The sequence below is a fragment of the Oncorhynchus clarkii genome, chromosome 9 (genome assembly GCF_045791955.1).
Source record: "Oncorhynchus clarkii lewisi isolate Uvic-CL-2024 chromosome 9, UVic_Ocla_1.0, whole genome shotgun sequence".
NCBI classification, from domain to species: Eukaryota; Metazoa; Chordata; class Actinopteri; order Salmoniformes; family Salmonidae; genus Oncorhynchus; species Oncorhynchus clarkii.
Genome location: NC_092155.1, coordinates 44,944,360 through 44,963,328, shown reverse-complemented (window position 1 = coordinate 44,963,328; position 18,969 = coordinate 44,944,360). Strand labels below are relative to the sequence as shown.

Sequence of the window (18,969 nt, the reverse complement as noted above, 5' to 3'; positions counted from 1 at the left end):
ACCTAACAACAGCGGTCAAGCACCTAAGCTAACTGGCTAACGTTGGCTAGCTTGCTAGCCACTTCCAGACACAAATGAGAGAACAGCTCACTCTGAAAATGAGGCTAGCTAGACTCTCTTACCCATATACATGGATGGACGCATCTCCCTCTCTGTCACGGATGCCATGGTTGCCCTTAGTTTGAAGTTGTAATCCGGAGACAGGTGTTTTATACAACAGCCTTCCTGTGTTCTCTTTTCGACTCTGTCTGCATATTTGCAATCAAACACCAGAATATTTTCCATCTCCTTAGCTATCATACTCTAATTCCACTGATTTCAAAACTCTGTCTTCCAGAAAGTGGAGAGCAACACTTATGCAGTTCTACTACGTGATATCTTCCAAAAAAGCCATGTTAGAAAGGATTACCTACACATACTGACCAGCTCATATTATAGACAGAAGCTTGCTTTATGGCAGACCAATCCGAACTCATCTCTCGGCATGTCCATTCCAATCATTATCTCAGACAATCATGGCTAGTGGGAAGGTTTTCTCCTTTTTCTGTGGCAAAAACCAACTAGGCTCGTAATTGAACACTTTTATTCGTATTTACAGATGGCATACATGTTTGTTATTAAGGCACATTAAAGTTCACGTTCCAGAAGGCATTACTGCCCAAAATTGCATTTTGATTTAAAAAAAGATTTACGTTCAAATGGCTCTCCTGTTTCCTGAAACGAGTCACATTTCAGTTTATTTGACAAAACAAGCAAGTATAGTGTAGAGAATCATTGTACCATCTTAACCACTGTGAAATATGTTTTCCATAACCAAAAATATTGTATTTTCAGCTGTTTGAAGCTGGTGTACAAAACCGAAAGTAAAATATGTAAGAACAACACTTAAGAATGGGAAGCATAGAAACAAAGCATATAGAAATGATCTAACGCTTCTTAGACTTGCTTTCAATGAGAATGACAGATGTGGAAAAACCCAGCAGTGTTGCAGTTCTTGACCAAACGGTACACAAGACACCTACTACCATAACCCGTTCAAAGGCACTTACATTTGTTGTCTTACCCATTCACCCTCTTAAAGGCACACATGCATAATCCATGTCTTAATTGTCACAACGCTTAAATATCCTTCTTTAACCTGTTTTCTCCCCTTCATCTACACTGATTGACATGACATCAATAAGGTATCAAAGCTTTCACCTGGATTCACCTGGTCAGTCTGTGTCATGGTGTCACAAATCTCGCCGAAGATGGTGCCTCTTCCTGTTCGGCGGTCGTCGTCGCCGGCCTATTAGCTGCCATCGATTCCCTTTCCGTTTGTTTCTGTTTATTGGGTAATTGGGTACACCTGTTTTGAGTTAGTGTTTTTGTAGGCTATATAAGGGCACTAGGCCCGCTGGGTATTTGTGCGGGCTTGTTTTCCTGTTATCTGGTGTATGAGTGTAATCAGTATTTTTCCTGACAGATTTAGTCCGTTGTATTTTGGGACAGGTTGTTTCATGCGCCCTGGTGTTTTGCATGTCCTGGCTCCACAGTCTATGGAATAAAATATCCACGAACTGAATTACCTGCTCTCTGCGCTTGACTCCTCCACTCACCACTGTTAGAAGTTGTAACACATGGAAAGAGCAGAGCTGTGTTCGAATACCCATACTAACATACTGTATACTACATACTTAGTGAGTATATACTACGTACTATATACTATTAGTTCATTTTAGTATACTGTAAATGAAGAGTATCGTTTCAGTTGAACGTACTAGAGCTTTGCCTGTCTACCGGAAATTAATGTGGTTGTTATGCAACCTCTTGCTAGCTTGTTAGCATAACAAATGACTAGCTAAACATTTTCCGATTTTGGGTGCATTCGTAAATTTAATTGCCAGAGTGCGCTCTGGGCATTCGTAAATCCAGAGTGTTGTCAGATTGTCCATTCGTAAATTCAGAGCATTTCGCTCTCGGAGCGTTCAGAGCGCACACTGGACGCTCTGGCCGAGAAGTAGGGCTGATCCGAGTGTTCAACGGCAGTCAAGCACCTAAGCCAACTACTTCCAGACCCAAATGAGAGAACACCTTACTCTTATCATTTTACTTGCCCTAGCAGAGGTGGTTAGGCCGTTTTCATGTTATCCAGAGTGTTGGTGACCGCAACTGTGCTGCTTGCAACGATTTCATTATACTTTTTTGCCAACATTTACTGACACCGGCCATATTCATGATTATTCGTAAATTCATCAGTTATTATGCACAAGAGTGCTCTGAAATCAGAGTAGATAGCCAGAATTAACAATGTCCATTGAAACACACAACAACTATACCACTTAGGTAAGAATGATGTGAATAATCAAGTCAATAAATGTCAGGTAGTTAGTTAGGTAGTTATTATACTGCCTGGCAAGTTTGATATATTAGTAAGCAACTAACTGTAATTAGCTAACATACTGGTACATACTGCTGTAATGCTATGAGGTTCATAAGGATAGCGTAGCTAACAAATTGCATTATGGGCCCTAAAAGCACAGAAAAGGTGTCCACTGCATAGATACTTCGTATTTTGGAGAATTTAGTACGACATCCGGGAACTTTTGGCATACTAACTATATCCATACTATGACCAATAAGCATATGATATACTCAAATCACATTACAAATAGTACGGCTAGTGCGGTTAGTATGAGTATTCGAATACAACTCAGGTGCTCTTAATGTTTTGTATACTCAGTATATATACAGTAGGTACAATGCCTTCGGAAAGTATTCATACCCCTTTATTACCCCCTTATTCCACATTATGTTGTCTTACAGATATAATTCAAAATTGATTAAATAAAAAAAAAGAATCTCATCCATCTACATGCAATACTCCATAATGATCAAGCAAAAACATGTTTTTAAAAATGTTAGCAAATTTATTGAAAATAAAATACAGAAATATTAATTGACAGTATTGCTAGACAACCATTTTCAGGTCTTGCCATAGATTTTGAAGTAGATTTGAGTCACTCTGGAACATTCCCTGTCGTCTTGGTAAGCAACTCCAGTACCGTTCAAAAGTTTGGGGTCACTTAGAAATGACCTTCTTTTTGACAGAAAAGCACATGTGTTCCAATGGTACATTGTGTTAGCTAATCCAAGTTTATAATTTTAAAAGACTAATTGATCATTAGAAAACCCTTTTGCAATTATGTTAGCACAGCTGAAAACTATTGTGCCGATTATAGAAGCAATAAAACTGGCCTTCTTTAGACTAGTGTCGTGTCTTTGGCATCATTAAACTGAATAATTATACTCTGTAATTATTATTACGCGATTAAACTGATTAATCATGTAATTGTAATAAACTAGGAAGTCGGAGCACCAAGGAAAATATTCAGATTACAAAGTTATAATTTTCCTAATACAACTTTTCAGATATTTTAATATCTGTGTAACGGTTTTCTTTAGGTGAAGGAGAGGCGGACCAAAATGCAGCGTGGTGGTTATTCTTGATTCTTTAATAAAGAAAACTATACATGAATAAACTAACAAAAACAATAAACGTGAGAAAACCTAAACAGCCTATCTGGTGAACAAACAAACACAGAGACAGGAACAATCACCCACAAACACACAGTGAAACCCAGGCTACCTAAGTATGATTCTCAATCAGAGACAACTAATGACACCTGCCTCTGATTGAGAACCATACTAGGCCGAAACATAGAAATACCCCAAAACATAGAAAAACAAACATAGACTGCCCACCCAACTCACGCCCTGACCATACTAAATAAATACAAAACAAAGGAAATACAGGTCAGAACGTGACAGTACCCCCCCAAAGGTGCGGACTCCGGCCGCAAAACCTTAACCTATAGGGGAGGGTCTGGGTGGGCGTCTGTCCGCGGTGGCGGCTCTGGTGCTGGACGTGGCCCCCACTTCACCATTGTCCTAGTCCACTTCATTGTCTGCTTCCGTGGCCTCCTAACCACGGCGACCCTTCTCAATGGACAGAGGGGCAGCAGCTCGGGACAGAGGGGCGGCAGCTCGGGACAGAGGGGCGGCAGCTCGGGACAGAGGGGCGACAGCTCGGGACAGAGGGGCGGCAGCTCGGGACAGAGGGGCAGCTGCTCGGGACAGAGGGGCTCCGGCGCCTCTGGGCTGAGGGGCTCCGGCGCCTCTGGGCTGAGGGGCTCTGTTAGATCCTGGCTGGCTGGCAGTTCTGGCAGATCCTGGCTGACTGGCAGATCCTGGCTGAACGGCGGATCCTGGCTGAATAGCGGTTCCTGGCTGACTGGCGGATCTGGAAGATCCTGGCTGACTGGCAGCTCTGGCTGCTCCATGCTGACTGGCGGCTCTGGCGGCTCCATGCTGACTGGCGGCTCTGGCTGCTCCATGCTGACTGGCGGCTCTGGCTGCTCCATGCTGACTGCCGGCTCTGGCTGCTCCATGCTGACTGCCGGCTCTGGCTGCTCCATGCAGACTGGCAGCTCTGGCGGCTCCTTGCAGACTGGCAGCTCTGGCGGCATCCTGCAGACTGGCAGCTCTGGCGGCATCCTGCAGACTGGCAGCTCTGGCAGCTCCTTGCAGACTGGCAGCTCCTTGCAGACTGGCAGCTCCTTGCAGACTGGCAGCTCTGAACAGGCGGGAGACTCCGGCAGCGCTGTAGAGGCGGAAGGCTCTGGCAGCGCTAAACAGGCGGTAGACTCCGGCAGCGCTGGAGAGGAGGAAGGCTCTGGCAGCGCTGGACAGGCGAGGCGCACTGTAGGCCTGATGCGTGGTGCTGGCACTGGTGGTACTGGGCCGAGAACACGCACAGGAAGCCTGGTGCGGGGAGCTGCCACCGGAGGGCTGGTGCGTGGAGGTGGTACTGGGTAGACCGGACCGTGCAGGCGCGCTGGAGCTCTTGAGCACCGAGCCTGCCCAACCTTACCTGGTTGAATGCTCCCGGTCGCCCTGCCAGTGCGGCGAGGTGGAATAGCCCGCACTGGGCTATGCAGGCAAACCGGGGACACCATGCGCAAGGCTGGTACCATGTAAGCCGGCCCAAGGAGACGCACTGGAGACCAGCTGCGTAGAGCCGGCTTCATGGCACTTGGCTCAATGCTCACTCTAGCCCGGCCGATACGCGGAGCTGGAATGTACCGCACCGGGCTATGCATCCGCACTGGGGACACCGTGCGAGTGCACGGTGCCTGCCCGGTCTCTCTAGCCCCCCGGTAAGCACAGGAAGTTTGCGCAGGTCTCCTACCTGGCGTAGCCATACTCCCTGTGAGCCCCCCCCCCCCCCCCCCCCAATAAATTTTTGGGGCTGACTCTCGGGCTTCCTACCGCGCCGCCGTGCTTGTCTCTCCAACTCCATTCTCCGATAACCTTCCGCGCACTGCTCCATCGAATCCCAGGCGGGCTCCGGCACTCTCCCTGGGTCGACCGCCCACCTGTCTATCTCCTCCCAAGTAGTATAGTCCATACTCTTGCTGTCCAAAACGTCCTCCCATGTCCATTCCTCTTCTCGCTGCTGTTGCCCGTTACCACGCCGCTTGGTCCTGTTGTGGTGGGTGATTCTGTAACGGTTTTCTTTAGGTGAAGGAGAGGCGGACCAAAATGCAGCGTGGTGGTTATTCATGATTCTTTAATAAAGAAAACTATACATGAATAAACTAACAAAAACAATAAACGTGAGAAAACCTAAACAGCCTATCTGGTGAACAAACAAACACAGAGACAGGAACAATCACCCACAAACACACAGTGAAACCCAGGCTACCTAAGTATGATTCTCAATCAGAGACAACTAATGACACCTGCCTCTGATTGAGAACCATACTAGGCCGAAACATAGAAATACCCCAAAACATAGAAAAACAAACATAGACTGCCCACCCAACTCACGCCCTGACCATACTAAATAAATACAAAACAAAGGAAATACAGGTCAGAACGTGACAATCTGATCAATTAGTCTTCTGATTAATGAATTCTTCTTTCCGTCACGTTAGACTCATTCCAAACGTCGTAAATTGTTGATAATCTGCACGAACCCAGTCTTCACTATGAGTCATCCATTCATCAATTGTCTTAACTCATTTATTTATTAACTAACTAAACAATCACAGAAGTGCACACACAAACAAACAAAGTAAATATGGTTACAAGAAATGATAGGGGAATGTGCCCTAGTGGGCTAAACCGGCATGGCGGCTTGTTAGATAAAAGGGGAATGGGGGCAGCTGAGAAGTCACTACAGAGTTGATAATTATAACAATTGAAGTGCTAATCCTTTGAACATGAACGCTCACTCATTCGGGAACAATATATATATTTACGCTCAGTGTGTCGTTGGGATCTCTGTTGAAAAGTTTGTTTCTTTTGGAGAGTCTGTCTGCCCTCTCTCTCTCTCTCTCTCTCTCTCTCTCTCTCTGTTGTTAGAATGGTTAGTTCAGAGTGACATTCATTCATGTCGTTATAGAATAGATGTTTCGCCGGTTGTCGGTCTTCCCGTTCAATGATACCGAATTCCTAGCTGCAGACTAGTAATTAATATCAAAGACTTGTTCTTATTCTGTCGGTATCGATAGGCTAAGAATTTAACCACGTGGGATGGTTAAAAGATTCAGCAGTCTGGTCTCAAACCTTGGCCCTCTCGTTATCGAGGTAAGCTGGTCTGCAACCTTTGTCCTCTCGTAATTGAGAGAAACATGGTCTGGTGATAGAATTCTCAAGGTGGGGGTTTTATTCGGAAGAGCAGAAAAAGGCTGTCTCATAACGCCAGGTCCTAACTGTGTTCATGGGGGCGTGCCAGTGACTTAAGTTAAACTTTACACAGAAATACAATTCTCTCACATTACATCATTACATAGCATCCCATCATTTCACAAATAGTTTAATCTTTCCTCATTCATCCTGTACAGCAATTAGATGCAAGCCTCATATCTGAGGCTATTGTATAAACAGCGTTATGGTAATGTGGCCGTATTGTCTCCCATGAGTTTCACAAAATTGTACCAAACGGACCAGTTTGTAGCTGGATTCTTCACCGATATTTTATACCTTCTCCAGAACATAAATGTTGTTTGGACCTCAACTTCTGTAATGTAGAAGAAATTCATTTGTTCTCTCTATGAAACTTCACTCTCTCTCTATACTGTCTGGCCATGAGGCAGGATCTTCCCTAGGAATTTACGACCTCTCTGACCACAGCAGTCTGGGTGTAACAGAGAGGGAGGTAGGGGGATGGTGCATAGAAAAGGCTGGTGCAGAGGGAGGGTGCAGTTATTTTTCCCATCTTAATCTTTTATTTTTTTGGCCAGTCTGAGATATGGCTTTTTCTTTGCAACTCTGCCTAGAAGGCCAGCATCCCGGAGGTGCCTCTTCACTGTTGACATTGAGGCTGGTGTTTTGCGGGTACTATTTAATGAAGCTGCCAGTTGAGGACTTGTGAGGAACTGTTTCTCAAACTAGACACTCTAATGTATTTGTCCTCTTGCTCAGTTGTGCATTGGGGCTTCCCACTACTCTTTCTATGCTGGTTAGAGCCAGTTTGCATTGTTCTGTGAAGGGAGAAGTACACAGCTTTGTACAAGATCTTCAGTTTCTTGGCAATTTCATGCATGTAATAGCCTTCATTTCTCAGAACAGACTGATGAGTTTCAGAAGAAAGTTATTTGTTTGTAGTCATTTTGAGCCTGTAATCGAACCCAAAAATGCTGATGCTCCAGATACTCAACTAGTCTAAAGAAGGCCAGTTTTATTGCTTCTTTAATTAGAACAACAGTTTTCAGCTGTGATAACATAATTGCAAAAGTGTTTTCTAATGATCAATTAGCCTTTTAAACGCAACGTGCTATTGGAACACAGGAGTGATGGTTGCTGATAATGGGCCTCTGTACGCCTATGTAGATATTCTATAAAAAATCTGCCATTTCCAGCTACAATAGTCATTTACAACATTAACAATGTCTACAATGTATTTCTGATCACTTGGACAAAACTTTTGCTTTTCATTCAAAAACAAGGACATTTCTAAGTGATCCCAAACTTTTGAACGGTAGTGTAGAATTGGCAATGTGTTTTAGGTTATTATCCTGCTGAAAGGTGAATTAATCTCCCATTGTCTGTCAGAAAGCAGCCTAAACCAGGTTTTCTTCTTGGATTTTGCATGTAATGTGTTGTATGGAATTTTCCCCAACCATAACACTTTGTATTCAGGACAAAAAGTTAAACGCATATTTTTTTGCCGCATTTTTTGCAACATTACTTAACTGCCTTGTTGCAAAAGGGATGTATGTTCTAGAATATTTGTATTCTGTATAGGCTTCCTTCTATTCACTGTCATTTAGGTTAGTATTGAGGAGTAACTACAATGTTGTTGATCAATCCTCAGTTTTCTCTTATCACAGACATTCAAATTACTGTTTTTTTTTACAGCCTGTTAAATTCAGGCTGAAACACAACAAAATGTTGAACAAGTGATGCACTGTATATACAGCGAGCTCTAAAAGTTTTGGGACAGTGACCATTTTTTGTTGTTGTTTTGGGTCTGTACTCCAGCACTTTGGATTTGAAATGATACAATGACTATGCAGTTGAAGTGCAGATTGAGTTTTAATTTGAGGGTATTTTCATCTATATCGCATAAACCATTTAGAAATTACATCACCGTTTGTCCGTACTGCCCCCATTTTAGGGGACCAAAATGATTCGGACAATACAGTCGTGGCCAAAAGTTTTGAGAATGACACAAATATTAATTTTCACAAAGTCTGCTGCCTCAGTTTGTATGATGGCAATTTGCATATACTCCAGAATGTTATGAAGAGTGATCAGATGAATTGCAATTAATTAATGCCATGCAAATGAACTGAATCTCAAAAAAACATTTCCACTGCATTTCAGCCCTGCCACAAAAGGACCAGCTGACATCATTGATGTGTTGACGAGGACAAGGCTGGAGATCACTCTGTCGTGCTGAGTTCGAATAACAGACTGGAAGCTTCAAAAGGAGGGTGGTACTTGGAATCATTGTTCTTCCTCTGTCAATCATGGTTACCTGCAAGGAAACATTTGCCATCCTCATTGCTTTGCACAAAAAGAGCTTCACAGAAAAGGATATTGCTGCCAGTAAGATTGCACCTAAATCAACCATTTATCGGATCATCAAGAACTTCAAGGAGAGCGGTTCAATTGATGTGAAGAAGGCTTCAGGGCACCCAAAAAGGTCCAGCAAGCGCCAGGACCATCTCCTAAAGTTGATTCAGTTGCGGGATTGGGGCACCACCAGTACAGAGCTTGCTCAGGAATGGCAGCAGGCAGGTGTGAGTGCATCTACATGCACAGTGAGGCAAAGACCTTTGGAGAATGGCCTGGTGTCAAGAAGGGCAGCAAAGAAGCCACTTCTCTCCAGGAAAAACATCAGGGACAGACTGATATTCTGCAAAAGGTACAGGGATTGGACTGCTGAGGACTGGGGTAAAGTCATTTTCTCTAATGAATACCCTTTCCGATTGTTTGGGACATCCGGAAAAAAGCTTGTCCGGAGAAGACAAGGTGAGCACTGTGTCATGCCAACAGTAAAGCATCCTGAGACCATTCATGTGTGGGATTGCTTCTCAGCCAAGGGAGTGGGCTCACTCACAATTTTGCCTAAGAACACAGTCATGAATAAAGAATGGTACCAACACATCCTCCGAGATCATCTTCTCCCAACCATCCAGGAACAGTTTGGTGACGAACAATGCCTTTTCCAGCATGATGGAGCACCTTGCCATAAGGTAAAAGTGATAACTAAGTGGCTCGGGGAACAAAACATCGATATTTTGGGTCCATGGCCAGGAAACTCCCCAGACCTTAATCCCATTGAGAACTTGTGGTCAATCCTCAATAGGCGAGTGGACAAACAAAAACCCACAAATTCTGACAAACTCCAAGCATTGATTATGCAAGAATGGGCTGCCATCAGTCAGGATATGGCCCAGAAGTTAATTGACAGCATGCCAGGGCGGATTGCAAAGGTCTCGTAAAAGAAGGGTCAACACTGCAAATATTGACTCTTTGCATCAACTTCATATAATTGTCAATAAAAGCCTTTGACACTTATGAAATGCTTGTAATTATACTTCAGTATTCCATAGTAACATCTGACAAAATATCTAAAGACACTGAAGCAGCAAACTTTATGAAAACTAATATTTGTGTCATTCTCAAAACTTTTGGCCACGACTGTACATTTGTATTAAAGTAGTAAAAAGTGAAATATTTGGTCCCATATTCATAGCACACATTGACTGCATTGCTTGACGCTTGTGAATCTACATACTGTATCGGGTATTAAGGTAAGAGCCATGTGCAGACTGTGTGAAGTAACAATGTTTATTGTAACAACAGGGGCAGGCAAAGAACAGGTCAAGACAGGCAGGGGTCAATAATCCAGAGTAGGAGCAAAGGTACAGGACGGCAGGCAGGCTCAGGGACAAGGACTGGCAGAGTTCAGTCATCCAGAGGTGGAGCAAAGGTACAGGACAGCAGGCAGGCTAAGGGTCAGGGACAGGCAGAGTGGTCAGGCGGGCGGGTACAGGGCCAAAACCCTGTAAAAGGGAAAGGGTGACAGGACAAATGCTGGTAAGCTTGACAAACAAGACGAACTGGCAACAGACAAACAGAGACCACAGGTATAAATACACAGGGGATAATGGGAAAGATGGGCAACACCTGGGGGGGGGGGAGACAATCACAAAGACAGGTGAAACAGATCAGGGTGAAATACTACAAATTGTTTGGATGCATTTTCTGTTTGTTTTGGTTGTGTTTCAGATTATTTTGTGCCCAATAGAAATATATGGTAAATAATGTATGGTGTCATTTGGAGTCACTTTTATTGTAAATAAGAATCAAATATTGTTTTAAACAATTCTACATTTATCTGGATGCTACCATGATTACAGATAATCCTGAATGATCCGTTAATAATGATGAGTGAAAAAGTTACAGACTCACAAATATCATAACCCCCCAAACAATGCTAACCTTCCCTGTTATTGTAATGATGAGAGGTTAGCATGTCTTGGGGATATGACATTTGAAAGTGCTGGAGTACAGAGCCAAAACAACAAGTATTCAGACCGTTTGCTATGAAACTCTAAATTGAGCTCAGGTGCATCCTGTTTCCATTGATCATCCTTGAGATGTTTCTACAACTTGATTGGAGTCCACCTGTGGTAAATTAAATTGATTTGACATTATTTGGAAAGGCACAAACCTGCCTATATAAGGTCCCACAGTTGACAGTGCATGTCAGAGCAAAAACCAAGCCATGAGGTTGAAGGAATTATCCATAGAGCTCAGAGACAGGATTGTGTCGAGACACAGATCTGAGGAAGGGTACCAAAACATTTATGCAGCATTGAAGGTCCCCAAGAACACAGTGGCCTCCATCATTCTTAAATGGAAGAGGTTTGGGGCCACCAGGACTCTTCCTAGAGCTGGCCACCCAGCCAAACTGAGCAATCGGGGGAGAAGGGCCTTGGTCAGGGAGGTGACCAAGAACCCAATGCTCATGCTGACAGAGCTCCAGAGATCCTCTGCGGAGATGGAAGAACCTTCCAGAAGGACAACCATCTCTGTAGACTCCACCAATCAGGCCTTTATGGTAAAGTGGCCAGATGGAAGCCACTCCTCAGTAAAAAGCAAATGACAGCCCGCTTGGAGTTTCCCAAAAGTTTGTCTGGTCTGATGAAACCAAGAATGAACTCTTTGGCCTGAATGCCAAGTGTCACATCTTGAGGAAACCTGGCACCATCCCTACAGTTAAGCATGGTGGTGGCAGCATCATGCTGTAGGGATGTTTTTCAGCGACAGGGGCTAGGAGACTTGTCAGGATCGAGGGAAAGATGAACGGAGCAACGCACAGAGATCCTTGATGAAAACCTGCTCCAGAGTGCTCAGGACCTCAGATTGGTGCGAAGGTTCACCATTCCAACAGGACAACAACACTAAGCATACAGCCAAGACAACGCAGGAGTGGCTTCGGGACAAGTCTCTGAATGTCCTTGAGTGGCCCAGCCAGAGCCCGGACTTGAACCCGATCGAAGACTCCCCAAATACATGTGTGCCAAGCTTGTATCATCATACCCAAGAAGACTCGAGTCTGTAATTGCTGCCAAAAGTGCTTCAAATCAAATCAAATTGTATTGGTCACATACATGTGTTTAGCAATGTTATTGCAGGTGTAGCGAAATGCTTGTGCTTCCAGCTCCGACAGTGCAGTAATATCTAATAAGTAATATCTAACAGTTTCACAACATATACCCAAAATACACATACATCTAAGTTCGGAATGGATTAAGAATATATATACATATATGTCAGCGGCATTGGACTAAGATACAGTGGCAAAGTGTAGAGTACAATATATACATAAGAAATGGGTGATGCAATATGTAAACAATTTAAAAGTGACTAAGATACCGTAGAACAGTGTGGAGTGCAGTTTATACATATGAGGTGAGTAATGCTTGATACAGAACATTATTAAAGTGGCTAGTGATTCCTAATCTACGTCTATAGGCAGCCGCCTATTATGTGCTAGTGATGGCTGTTTTGTAGTCTGATGGCCTTGAGATAGAATCTGTTTTTCAGTCTCCCGGTCCCAGCTTGATGCTCCTGTACTGACCTCGCCGGTAATGCGTTAGGCAGACCACACCACCCTCTGGAGAGCTTTGCGGTTGTGGATGGTGCAGTTGCTGTACCGGGTGGTGATACAGCCCGACAAGATGCTCTCAATTGTGCATCTGTAAAGGTTTGTGAGGGTTTTGGGTGTTAAGCCAAATTTCTTTAGCCTCCTGAGGTGGAAGAGGCGTTGTTGCGCCTTCTTCACCACACTGTCTGTGTGGGTGGATCATTTCAGTTTGCCAGTGATGTGTACTTTAGAGTGTTTTCTATCCAAATCTACCAGTTATATGCATATCATATCTTCTGGGCCCGAGTAGCAGGTTGTTTAATTTGGAAATGCTTTTCATCCAAAATTCCGAATGCTGCCTCCTACCCTAGAGAAGTTAAAGTAATTATGGACTGTCATTTCTCTTTGCTTATTTGGGCTGTAATATGGACTTGGTCTTTTACCAAATAGGGCTATCTTCTTTATACCACCCCTACCTTGTCACAACACAACTGATTGGCTCAAACGCATTAAGAAGGAAAGAAATTTTGCAAATTAACCTTTAACAAGGCACACCTGTTAATTGAAATGCATTCCAGGTGACTACCTCATGAAGCTGGTTGAGAGAATGCCGAGAGTGTGCAAAGCTGTCATCAAGGCAAAGGGTGGCTACTTTGAAGAATCTCAAATATAAAATATATTTTGTTTTGTTTAACTCTTTCTTGGTTACTACTTGATTCCATATGTGTATTTCATAGTTGTGATGTCTTCACTATTATTTTACAATGTAGAAAATAGTAAAAATAAAGAAAGACCCTTGAATAAGTAGGCGTGTCCAAACATTTGACTGGTACTGTATGTCAAACACATTCACATGTAGCTGCTTAATAAAGGAAACCCCTCAGTAAATTAGGGATAAAAAAAAGTATATTGAAAGCAGTTGCTTCCTCACAAGTGTGGTTCCAGAGTTAATTACATGTAAGCAATTAACATCCCATCATGCTTAGTGTCATGTATAAAAATGACCAGTTGCCCATTGTTGTGGCCTCCATGGCTAGAAGAAGAGTTCTCTGTGACTTTGAAAGAGTCGTTTCAAAGGAGCATATGGGTGTAAAGGGTGTGTGCGCGCGCGCGTGTGTATGTATGCTTGTGTCTCAGTCACCAGATCTCAACACTTATGGGAGATTTTGGAGAGGTGCCTGAGACAGCTTTTTCCACCACTATCAACAAAACACCAAATGATGGAATTTATTGTGGAAGAATGGTGTTGTATCCACCCAATATAGTTCCAGACACTATACCATGGCACATTGAAGCTGTTCTGGCTGCTCGTGGTGAACCAACGCTCAATTAAGACACTTTATGTTGGCGTTTCCTTTATTTTGACAGTAACCTGTGTATGTACTGTATACATATCTCAAGCACAATGTAAAACCACATTATCTCTGATGACCTGTGTCCCCTTTGATTCCAATGAAACCCTTAGGCACTGTCGACAAAACCCACTGCCCCGAGGATTGGATAGCTATGCAATACAATATGGCAAAATGACGTGTAGCCTACCGGAGAGCATAGTGGAGCTATAATATTTCTTATAACTATGCCAGTCTTTCCAATCAATATGAATTGGCTAATGGCCCAGGGGGTAGCAGGTACCCACGGAGCATGTGCACACATGCACGCAAACACACACACACACGTTTTCCTTACCCTCTACCCGTGGGAAGCACTGGGATGTTACAAACTGACACATTCCGACAGCAGCGAACTTAAAGACTCCATTAAAAAGTACCAAGCAGTAAACCAATGGATATCAGAGTTTTCTATTTAGGGTTGGCTGGGACATGGCTGGCAAATGGTATATTCTAAATAATAGATAGGACAATTTTCAGACAAACCTGGTCCTGTTAGTTGTGTGGAGAAACACTGCGTTGGAACTGCAGACTTTATGCAGCCGTGCTTTTGTACTTCCAAGTGGTACAACGTTGATGGCTATCTTTGTATTGATGGGAAGTTGGACAATGATTTCAGTATGAAAGAAGAGCTAGTACAATGTGTTTGAATGTTTCCTCTTCTCCCCTTGAGTGGATCACTGATTGGTATTTAGTTGGACTCTTATTGGTTATACAATTCCAACCTTGTTGGATGGATGGAAGGAAGATTTTCAAATGATTCACAGGGCCAATGAGTTATGGAGAAAGAGCAGTTCATGCAGTGATGGTAAAGTGGTGTTTTAAGAAACTTTACAGAGCAGGCATAAACATGGTTTATGTCCAAGGTGCTATGTGACTGACACACACACACACACACACATATACATTTGTTTTTCTATCCTTGTGGGGACCAAACAATTGATTTCCATTCAAAATTCTATTTTCCCTAACCCCTAACACTAAACCTAACCCTAACTCATAATCCTAATTCTATCCCAAGCCCCAATTCTAACCCTAAACTGAACTCCTGAGCCTAAAATAGCCTTTTTCCTTGTGGGGACTGGCAAAATAAATGTTCCTTATTTTACCATTCTTGTGAGGACTTCTGGTCCACAAGGATAGTAAAACCAAACACACAGACACAGACAGACACACACACACACACACACACACACACACACACACACACACCTTCTGTGCCCCCAGACCGCAACTAACTATGCAACATCCCATTAAACACTACAATACGATTTTAATAATTGGCCCCTCATAAGAGATTAACTTGCAGTCCAACAAATGATGTTATTCGCCCCTTGTCTGTAGGTTATCTTCCTCTAGCCCCTTAGTATGCATGGAGCCAGTGAGGGTGTGTTTTACATTTTATATACACACACATACATCGGAACAGGCAAAAAATTTCTTTCTAGTGGTTCAGACAATCAAAAGCTTTTAGTGCAAAAGCGACCTGAATAATTTACTTGGGGGAATATTTTGCTGGTGTTTGTAGAACAGAAAGGCGTCCTCTGATAGGCACAAAAAGCACTTCCTGTCTGACATGTCATGGTGAGGGGAGGAGGAGAGAAAAAAGTGGGGGTGTAGTGCAGGCCGTTGCTCACTGGCTGGCACACCACTGTAACTGCTGTAACTGTCCTGGACAATTAGTAGAGCAGCTTGACGCCTCTGCGCTTCTTCCTCTTGTCTCTTTTGGGGCGGTGACAAGATATCTTCATTTTTGTTAGTTCGGGCCACCATCAGTCGTCTGAATGACTAGCGCTAGCGTGGTGCAAAACCCCTACATGAGTCGGCCCCCTACCCGGAACAGGGTAAGTGTTAGCCTCACAAAAGCTAATGTTGGGAAGAATGGATGGAGAAGGGATGAAGGGAGGAAGGGAAAGAGTGGATGCTGCATGGAGATGCTGCCCATGGCCTGGACTGTGTGTGGGACCCTGTGTCCAGCCAAGAGCACGCTGGGTAGGGAGAGCAGGGTGGTGGAGGGGAGGATGGATGGTTGGATTGATTTATTTCCCAATCCTCGGACACTGACTTCAGCATGACTACTGCTGCAAATCCTCAGTCAGCCAGTAAGGCAGACTCGCTGCTGCTGTTTTCTATCTTAGTCATGAAGAAGGGATAGGGAGAGGAGGCTTTTGAAAAATTTAGTCGATTCTTTCCCATGGCTCAGTAAGGGCTTGTGTTGGCTGCTAGTCGGGAAGATGGAGGCTGACTGTCATGGAGGGAGAAACACAAAGATGCTCTAGATTTGTTTGAAAAATGACATTGTACAACATATGTGTTTGTTTAATTTAGATTGTGTCTGGACCTAGAGGTATTACTGTACTGTATGTCCTCCGTTAAGATTTGGTGTGGTTGGCGAGTGTAGTGTTTTCTCTAGTTGGACTGAATTCAGTATTTACATGCTATGTACTGTATCAGAGGAGGTGTGAACAGTCCTGATGGTTTATAGCACAATTGATCTGGGGCCTGTTCAGAAGGGTGCAATGTTACAAAACGTTCAGATAGATACAGTGTCTAGTGAAATTCTACACACCCTTTGCAAAGTTTCACATTTTGCTGCCTTAAAACTAAATCTAAAAAGGGATTCAATTAAAAAATATTCCTATGTATCTATTCAACCTGCTCTACATTCTCAAAGTGAAAGAAAATATATATAAATGTTTCTTCATAAAAATATGTATGTCTTGATTGCGCATGTCTTCACACCCAAGAGTTAGTACTTGGTGGAAGCACCTTTGGTAGCAATTATAGCTGTGAATCATTTTGAATACCGTAAAACTACAATTAAACGCTGAGTCTCTGGGCAACGGAACACATTTCAGCAAATAAACCAGTTTCAAATAAACGCTGGGTCTAAATTAATTGTTTACTGGGTTACCATTAATTGTTTACAATGTTTATTGTTTAATTTGTTAAATTAAATAATTCTGTAATGAGACTTGAAAAAATTATGGCAATAATCTGTATTTATCACCAGTAAGAAACTTCTTGCCATTGGCTGCTAACAGCTGAGAACTGCTAGTTAACTTGCAAGCACAAAAACAGTAAACAAACCCCCCAGAAATCGACTAAAATACTGGAAGTGAATGCTGGAATGAAACAATTAACTAGGAAAATCAGCAAAAGCTGTGTGCATTAAGGAAATAGACGCCTGGCTCAAATAGAAGCCTGTCTCTAATAAGCGTCTGTTGTGTTCAGTGATTTAAGCAAATAAACGCACAGGCTATCAATTTAAGTTTTACGGTAAGTGCCTATTCTCATTGACAAACATTTAAGGAGAGGCAGAACCACAAGATTTCAATTTACATGGCATCCTTGCCTTATCTTTTGTTGTGGCTGGCAACGTGACATTCTTGCTCACAGTAGCCACTGACTAGCCAGTAAGCTTGCAAACTATTCAACAATGCAAATACATTTTCTTCTAAAACATATTAGCTACACTCTTGAATTGTCAGGTTTCAGGTAAGACCCAAATGCAGACTGTGTTGAAGTAACAAGGTTCATTACAGCAACAGGGCAGGCAAACGACAGGTCAAGGCAGGCAGGGGTCGATAATCCAGAGTAGTGGGCAACGGTACAGGACGGCAGGCAGGCAGAGACAGGCAAGGGTCAAAACCTGGAGGGCAAGAAACCGAGAGACTAGGGAAAAACAGTAGCTGAGACAAAAAGATGGTTGACTCGACAAAGAAGAAGAAGGGCTGTGAGAAATGGGTTTACATCTAGACACATGAAAAGTAGGAAGTATATGGAGAGTATGGGGCAACGGAGAACGAACAGCAGAGGGGCTAATGATCTTGAAGCAAGGGGAAAGGTCTCAGCTTCTGGGGGTGTAGCCGCGGGGCTATAGTGGCGTGCCAGCGCATCCGGTTTAACATCCCTGGGTACCGGTCAGTGTTGCGGAAGCGAACCATCAAGCAAAGCATCAATACAGGACTAAGATCGAATTGTACTACACTGGCTCCGACGCTCGTCAGTTGTGGCAAGGCTTGCAAACTATTACAGACTACAAATGGAAGCACAGTCGACAGCTTCCCAGTGACACGAGCCTACCAGACAAGCTAAATAACTGAAATGCTCGCTTCGAGGCAAGTAACACTGAAACATGCATGAGAGCATCAGCTGTTCCGGATGACTGTGTGATCACGCTCTCCGCAGCCGATGTGAGTAAGACCTTTAAACAGATCAACATTCACAAGGCTGCAGGGCCAGACAGATTACCAGGACGTATACTCCGAGCATGCGCTGACCAACTGGCAAGTGTCTTCACTGACATTTTCAACCTCTCTCTGTCTGAGTATGTAATGCCAACATGTTTCAAGTAGACCACCATTGTCCTTGTGCCCAAGAACACTAAGGTAACCTGCATAAATGACTACCGACCCGTAGCACTCACATCTGTAGCCATGAAATGCTTTGAAAGGCTTTGGCTCACATCAACACCATTATCCCAGAAACCCTAGACCCACTCCAATTTTCATACCGCCCCAACAGATCCACAGATGATGCAATCTCTATTGTACTCCACACTGCCCTTTCACACATGGACAAAAGGAACACCTATGTGAAAATGCTATTCATTGACTACCGCTCAGCGTTCAACACCATAGTGCCCTCAAAGCTCACCACTAAGCTAAGGACCCTGGGACTAAACACCTCCCTCTGCAACTGGATCCTGGACTTCCTGACGGGCCGCCCCCCAGGTGGTAAGGGTAGGTAACATCACATCTGCCACGCTGATCTTCAAAACGGGGGCCCCTCAGGGGTGTGTTCTCAGTCCCCTCCTGTACTCCCTGTTCACTCATGACTGCATGGCCAGGCACGACTCCAACACCATTATTAAGTTTGCTGATGACACAACAGTGGTAGGCCTGATCCCATGTGATAGCCTAT

At 43.7% G+C, this 18,969-nt stretch overlaps 1 protein-coding gene across 1 annotated transcript in view; it reads left to right on the top strand.

Annotated features, from left to right (window-relative positions):
- The window catches only part of LOC139416394 (voltage-gated potassium channel subunit beta-2-like), a 112,193-nt gene that overhangs the window by 1,368 nt on the left and 91,856 nt on the right, over positions 1-18,969 (top strand). The gene's annotated exons all lie outside the window — the stretch shown is intronic.